A 6,273-nucleotide genomic window follows, 5' to 3' on the forward strand; every position below is an offset into this window, starting at 1 on the left:
TATACATATTATAGATATGATATTTTTATATATATATACATATATATTATATATATACATATATATATGTATACATATTATACATATATACATATTATGCATCCTATATATATCTATATAATCATAAAACTCAAATGACCTTGTAACGATGTGTGTAACCCACATTCGGTTGCGCATGCGCGCATAAACAATTACCCATAACAACGTAAACAAATAAACACAAATCGCTACTTTTGCAGATTTTGACCTGCGCACTGAAATATTAACGTTATTATTTCGAAATTATTATTTAACATGGGAAAAGTGGGGGTTAAAATAATTTAAACGTAATACAGAGATGAACAATGTAAAAAAAAAGAGCAAAGATATCAAAATTTGAATTTAACTATAATAAGTATTATGGTATCTGTTCAGTGCACATTTACCTATAAGTATGGCCAACCACTTATAATTCAGTGAATGTAAAAAAGTTTTTCAAAAATAATCAATTATAATAAACAGAACGACTCGTAGAAATCTATCTATATTCTTCTTTCATTTTAATATACTTTCATAGAAATGTTTCTGTTATGTCACAAAAAAATCTATTTTCTTTACGTCACAAGTGTCACACTCATACATGAATTCCATAGCTAATATAACATACTGACCCAACGGGTCACGGGTAGTCTAGTATATATATATTGTGTACAGAAAGTTGTTAGATGAGACAAATCATTGGTACCGTCGGTTTCAAGTCCGATAATAAGCGGTCCTTATTATCGGGCTTGAAACCGACGACGAATATTGGCTGAAGAGAGCTTGATAAGGATACCTTAAACGGTCCTTACTATCGGGCTTGAAACCGACGGTACCAATGACTTGTCTCATCTAACAACTTTCTGTACACAAAATATATATACGCTCTTACATTTCGGATTTTCCTTTTAATTGAGCACTCTGCTGGATTTCTTTTTCAAAAAAAAAATTATCATATATATATATATATATATATATATAAGAGCAAATAGTTAATAAAACATGTTAAAAACACTTTGAAAAAGAGTTAAAAAATATATTTAATCTGAAAAGGAAACACTTGATAAGTAGATAGTCCTTAATTCGCGGAGTTTCGAAGAAATGCTTTCCTTCTCATCAGAGGGTAGCAATTAGCAAAATGCGGGATCAGATTTTGCATACAAAAGTATTTGATGAAACTGCAAGTAAGTCAAACATCTTACTTGATAACAAAAAGTGAAGCAGAGGGAATATGGTGAAGAAAAAGGTGATTACACGTGAATGGATAGTCTGGTGAAAGGTAAAGTATCCAATGACGGTAAAATCCAAAAAATGTAAATCGAATAATATATATATATATATATATATATATATATATATATATTATTCGATTTACATTATATACATAGTTTTAAAGGAATATTATACACACACACACACACACACACACACACACATATATATATATAGCTTTGATCTCACTACTATAAATTAGGTTTAATATAAAAAGCTTGAGAGAACTGTCTTTAATAATAAATATAAAATCAGCATGAATTAAAATATCATATCTTACGACCGGGCAACGCCAGGCGACCTACTAGTAGTAAAGAAAAAAGTAAATGAATAAATAAATAAATAAAAAAAATAGATAGATAGATAGATAGATAGATAGATAGATAGATAGATAGAGACGGAAAACAGATTTCACAAGTGTGGAAAATCCGTGCGTTTACTCACGCTTTAAAGGAAACACCTTGGAAACAAATCGCAAAGCATCAACGTTTTTAAAGGTCAACAATGGATGGTAATCCAAACGATGAAACCTTGTTTTATAGGAGTAAATTCCAAATGTCTAAATTCGAAATAACAACCGTTTGTTTGTTTTTTCAACCAATCTACTGACGGGATCGCGTTGATCAATAAACCATTTCAGCTATGGATAGGCGATGTATCTTTCTGTTAATGCCTTTTTTTCTTTCTTTGGGTGAAAAAATAAAAAATAAAAAAAAGGACATAAGCGCAATTTTCTTGAAACACAAACACAAAAAAAAGGAGAAAAAAACCCCTCCGAAGTCCATTTTGTCCGTGCGTTTATCGATTTCATTGGGAAAATCACCAATTTAAAGTAGTTGCGTCGATTCCTAAGATTAATGGCGGCCGCGTTGATCAATAAATCGGCCCTTTTTTCAAGGTCTGTTGAGTTTGCTTTGAATGATTCTCAGTTTACGTAGCTGCGTCGTTGTCTACGGTAAATCTAATCTACTGATGGAGAGGTGGTGGTGACGGTGGGGGCGGGGGTTATATAGCCTCCGTCTCTGTATTTATTGTAAGGCCAACTCCTAATAACAGAGTCGTTAAATGAAACCAAATAAAACTTTTCTGTAAACCATCATCATCATCATCATCATCATCATCATCATCATCATCATCATTAGAGCTATCCTCATCGTTGTCAGCATTGTTATCATCATTGCCGTCATTATTGTTGACGTGATCGTCCGTCACCGTTATCACAAGAGTAATCATCACCATTATAATCGTCATCACCATTATAATCGTCACCACCATCATCATTGCCATCATCGTCATCGTCATCGTTGTCGGCATCATCATCATCATCATCATCATCATCGTCGTCGTCGTCGTCGTCACCATGATCATGATCATGATCACCATCGTCGTCGTCGTCGTCGTCGTCGTCGTCGTCGTCATCATCATCATCATCATCATCATCATCATCATCATCATCATCATCATCATCATCATCATCATCGTCGTCGTCGTCGTCATCATCATCATCATCATCATCATCATCATCATCATCATCATCATCAGTGTCGTCATCATCATGATCACCATCACCATGCTTGCCATCATCATCATCATGATCATCACTGCCATCATCATCGTTATAATCATCGTTAACATCATCGTCAGTTGCATCATTACCATTTTCGTCATCGTCATTATCGTCAAAATACATTATGCGTAATCATTAACGTCATTATCTTAATCAGCATCATCATCAGGGGGTATCCTTTGACTTTTGAGTCTAAACGGAGGCATCGAATCGTCTGGATCTCTCTTGCACTTGTTTATCATAAAACAATCAGAGATGCCCCATGGGGAAATATTTTTTCTCTTCCTGCTGAACAGTGTACAAATGAGGCCACTGAATGGTTCAAAACAGCAATTGAAGCACATGTTCCCATGCGTAAATTCTATAGCAAGCTTCACTCTCCCTAATGGTTTACTTCGACTTGCGCAACTGCCATTGCGCAAAGGCAGCATGCATACCACAGATTTAACCAACATAAGTCCTGTTCCAACAGACAGAAGTATATAGAAGCTAGAAGTAACGTTAAGAAAGAAATAGCGACAGCTAAGAGAGAATTTAATGAAACCACTAAAAAACGCATCGAAGAGGAACTCGTGACTTTTGAAAAATCTACAACAGTGTAGTAAATAATGGGCAATCAACAATTCCCCCACTAACCAACAATCACAAGGTTGTTTGCTCAGCAACCGACAAGGCTAATATGCTTGCCATTCGGTTTGCCTCAAACTCCACACTGGACCCTTCCAAGCACCCCCTGCCTGCCTTTCCTTTGCAGACAGACGCCACGCTAGACGATCTAAAAATCACCCCTGCTCAGGTGCATACTATCATAAAAAACCTTGATACTTCAAAAGCATGTGGACCCGATCTTATCCCAGCTGTGCTATTAAAAAAGTGCTCAGCCGAAGTAGCTCCAGTTCTCTCCAAACTCTACAACAAATACCTTAATGAATCATGCTTTCCAGGCTGTTGAAAAACTGCTTCTGTGGTACCAATATTCAAGAATTCTGGTGAAAGAACTGACCCATTAAATTATCGCCCCATTAGCCTCCTCCCACTGTTCACCAAAATATTAGAGACCATCATTAACCATGCTCTAGTCCGTCACCTTACAGATGCTAAACTTCTGACTGACAAACAATATGGATTTAGACAAGCCCTTTCCACAGCAGACATCCTCACTGTAATCTCTGAACGTATATACCATTCACTAGACAAAGCGAGGGAGGGCAGAGCAGTAGCTCTAGATATATCTAAGGCTTTTGACAGGGTATGGCATGAGGGTCTCCTCAGGAAAATTAAATCATACGATATCACTGGTAGAATACTTAACATAATTAAACCCTTCTTAGATAAAAGAAAAATCCAGGTTGTCCTCGACGGTCATACATCCAAACAATATGATATAAATGCGGGAGTGCCTCAGGGGTCTATCCTTGAACCTCTATTGTTCCTAATATTCATTAATGACCTCCCCGACAAAATTGCCTCTGAGATGGGTATATATGCTGATGACACCACACTCTATAACAGGCATGACGGGAAAACAAATGAACACATATCTAAAGAAATGGCAAAAACACTAGAGGATGACCTCCAATCTATAGTGGAATGGGGACAAAAATGGATGGTCACATTCAATGCTGCCAAGACTAAACTGGTTTCCTTCAATGATTACAAGAAACCTTCTCTGCCACCAATAGCAATGGGCAGTGACTCTTTATCTGAGAGTACATCTTTCAAACTGCTTGGCCTAATGTTCACAGGAAACATGAATTGGAACAATTATATTGAAAACATTGCCAGAGCCGCTGCAAAAAAGGTAGGCTCTCTCTACGGTGCTAGAAAACTACTAACACCCAAAAGTATCCTGTACCTCTATAAGGCCACCATTCGCCCATGTATGGAGTATTTCTGTCACATTTGGGCTGGTGCATCTGCTACTAGTCTCTCGCTCCTAGACAAGGTTCAAAAGAGAGTCGCCGATCTGATAGGCCCTGAACTGGCGTCTAAGCTTCAGCTTCTGTCCCATCGATGAAACGTTGCATCCCTCTGTCTGCTTTACAAGTATTTTAATGGTGAAAGCTCTAGCGAACTGCAGACACTTGTGCCCCCACGACGTAGACACCCTTGATAAACCCGACAGGCAGCTAAATCCCACCCCCACACAGTAGAGATCCCTAGATGTAAAAGATCTTTCTTCTCCACTAGTTTCTTCTCCGGAACCGCTAGACTCTGGAATTCCATTCCAGGTCCCTGCTTCCCCAACTGTACTGACATGCAGAAGTTCAAGTGTAACGTGAACCGACATCTTGCTGCCCAAATCCCAACATAGTGCCCCAGTAGTTGTTGCTCCTGATAGTAGTCCCATACACCAAAGTGGCAATGCGCCTTGTTTGGGGTGAAAATGTAATAATAAAATTAAAAAAAATAAAAATAATTACGAATATTAGTTAGGTAGGACGTCAGGTTCTTCATAAGTCCTGTGGCACCTATAATAACTGGTATGATTGCAATCTCCCTAAAGTGCCAATTTCTTTTCAGCTCATACATGAGATCTTGATATTTGGTCTGCTTTTCCCTTTCAGCTCCATCATTAGTGACACTCACTTCAACCAAGGTTGTTACTCTCTCTGACTTATTCCTCTGACATTGTCCGGGTATTTGGAGGTGTGTGTTGAGCAAAATGAAAAAAAAAAGTGGTGCCTAATAGAATGTGAAAAAATTGACGTCTTTGCTGTTACGTTCATTGCCAAACTGGATGTGGCGAAGGTATAAATTAAGGCTAGTCAATCGAAAGGCGGAGATGACTTTCGAAAATATAGGCGAAAAAAGCGACCTCCACCTCCCTCCCTCTCTGCCGAATTGAGGATGAAGGAATTAAAGTTTTTGGCCAATGTTTCAATATTTATCGCCCGAAGGGTCGAGCTTCAAAACGATACCGATCTTTTGAAAATCCGTCGCCTCTGTCGAAAGTTTTATACATACATACATACATACATACATACATACATTTAAACAGACATATGAGATTTATATAATAGATAACTATGCCAAGTTTGATGGCTGCATTATTAGGGTGGGTGGCTGTAGGGATTACATGGTCATAATTCAGAATCAGGAGGTTTTTTCTCCTGTTTCTTAACACCATTTTTTCATAGCGGAGACGTCGTCTGGTCTTTCTCTACTCTATCGCTATTTATATAAGAAGTGCTCGACTGAGCTCTAATATCCATTTCCTCCTTACTAGCTGACTAAACGAAAAATGGCTACTTTAATAAATGCCCCCATACTGTGCGATTTAAATACTTCATTGATTTCGTATATTCTTTGAAGAAATACGCGGGAATCATGGTCAGCCAACAAAAGAAACCCTGGAAACACGCTGGGATCATCATCATTATCATCTCAGTCATCATCATCATTAATCATAATCG

The 6,273-nt window shown here is 37.6% G+C and overlaps 1 protein-coding gene across 1 annotated transcript in view; it reads right to left on the reverse strand.

Moving 5' to 3' along the window:
- The window catches only part of LOC145243788 (glutamate receptor ionotropic, delta-1-like), a 72,679-nt gene extending 70,782 nt beyond the window's left edge, over window positions 1-1,897 (reverse strand). The window contains exon 1 of the mRNA XM_080106825.1: window positions 1,735-1,897. The gene's annotated coding sequence lies outside the window, so the exon portion shown is untranslated. The remainder of the gene's footprint in view (window positions 1-1,734) is intronic.
- Window positions 1,898-6,273: the final 4,376 nt, after the last annotated feature.

Source organism: Euprymna scolopes, chromosome 22, assembly GCF_053919585.1.
Source record: "Euprymna scolopes isolate OS-2025 chromosome 22, ASM5391958v1, whole genome shotgun sequence".
Classification (NCBI taxonomy): domain Eukaryota; kingdom Metazoa; phylum Mollusca; class Cephalopoda; order Sepiida; family Sepiolidae; genus Euprymna; species Euprymna scolopes.